The sequence below is a fragment of the Dromiciops gliroides genome, chromosome 4, assembly GCF_019393635.1.
Source record: "Dromiciops gliroides isolate mDroGli1 chromosome 4, mDroGli1.pri, whole genome shotgun sequence".
Lineage (NCBI taxonomy): Eukaryota > Metazoa > Chordata > Mammalia > Microbiotheria > Microbiotheriidae > Dromiciops > Dromiciops gliroides.
Genome location: NC_057864.1, coordinates 83,372,880 through 83,374,676, shown reverse-complemented (window position 1 = coordinate 83,374,676; position 1,797 = coordinate 83,372,880). Strand labels below are relative to the sequence as shown.

General features: G+C 36.4%; 1 pseudogene; it reads right to left on the bottom strand.

Moving 5' to 3' along the window:
* Positions 1 to 264: 264 nt before the first annotated feature.
* LOC122725692 lies at positions 265 to 663 on the bottom strand (annotated as a pseudogene).
* Positions 664 to 1,797: the final 1,134 nt, after the last annotated feature.

Sequence of the window (1,797 nt, the reverse complement as noted above, 5' to 3'; positions counted from 1 at the left end):
TCAAAGACCTTCCCTTCATGGGCAGAACTCTTCTACAGTAAGTATCCAGCAGGTGACGTTATTCCAATCGTTACACTCATACAATATTGAAAAAAAAAATATTGGTGATAATGGATACCTTTGCTTTACCCCTCATCTTATTTGGAAGGCCTAAACTTATCTCCATTAAAGTTAGTACTTTCTTTTTTTAAGTTTTTACATAGTTTATTTATGCTCTCATGAAAAATAAATATCTTCATGGATAAACATCCTCCATAGTGCATTTTATTCCTTCTTTTTGCCAGTACCAGCATTTGTCTTTGCAGTACCCCTGACTTTCTTCATTCTCTTCTTGTATTCCTTTTGCTGCTTTCTTGACATATTTTTCTTCTCATACAGGCCATGCTTTGCAAGTCTGTTCTTTGGTTCATTTTTCTTTGCATAGTTAAGGGAATCATAAATCATGCCAAAGCCTATTGTTTTGCCACCACCAAAATGGGTTCTGAATCCAAAGACAAAAATAATATCTGGGGTTGTCTTGTACATCTTGCCCAGTTTTTCTCAAATTTCAGTCTTGGGCACTGTGGCCTTTCCAGGATGAAGGACATCTATAACCATCTGTTTATGCTGAAAAAGTCTATTTGTCATGAACTTCCTGGTTCTGATGGTTACAGTGTCATTCATGGCTGCAGCCAGATCCTCAAGCAGCAGGAGAGGGAAAAGCTAAACATAATACTTTCTGATGTTTTAGATAAATACTGCTCATCATTTTAAGGAAAGCTTCATTTATTCCTATGCTTCCTAGAGTTTTTAACAGGAATGAGTGCTGTATTTTGTCAAAGATGTTTCTGCATCTGGGATAATATTGTATAAATTTATTAGATTTTTTTATTGATATGGTCAATTATGATGCTACTTTTTTTAATATTGAACCAACGCTGCTTTCTTGGCATAAATCCCACCTGGTCTCAGTGTTCGAACTTTGTGATATATTGTTAAAATCTACTTGCTAGTATTTTATTTAAAAGTATTCATTAGGGGATTGGGTCTATAGTTGTCTTTCTCTATTTTTCTTCCCCAATAGTATTTCCTCCTGGAACTTACTTAACTTCTCCTTTAAGAATTAGGTTGCTAGAGGGAGCTATATGGTACAGTGGATAAAGCACTGGCCCTGGATTCAGGAGGACCTGAGTTCAAATCTGGCCTCAGACACATGCCACGTACTAGCTGCATGACCCTGGGCAAGTCACTTAACCCTCATTTCCCTGCAAAAAAAAAAAAATTAGGATGCTAGAGGGAGCTATATGGTACAGTGGATAAAGTACTGCCTCTGGATTCAGGAGGGCCTGAGTTCAAATTTGGCCTCAGACACTTGACACTTACTAGCTCTGTGACTCTGGGCAAGTCACTTAACCCTCATTGTGCTGAAAAAATAAAAAAAGATTTTGGATGCAATACCATTTAGTGCCATATCATGTCAGAATATCCAAACATAACATCATTGAAAAATTTTTAATTAGACTCCATTATTTTATTCACTTGGGAGGGTACAATAAAAAGCACTAGACATAGGAACCACTAAACTACAGTCATTTCTTAATCAAGATGAGTACTTTGTTTTATGTCTACTCTCAAAAGACACACACAGGTGAGGATGACTCTCTGACATGCTTCAATTAGTTATATAAACACACACATACACACCAAGGTAGTTGTTTGTACCCACTCCAAATCTTGGGGATTAGCATAACATGTAAATGTTTTGATTCCAGAAATCTCTATTTTCTAGGCTAAGGCATTTGTAATTTGTTTTAAGAG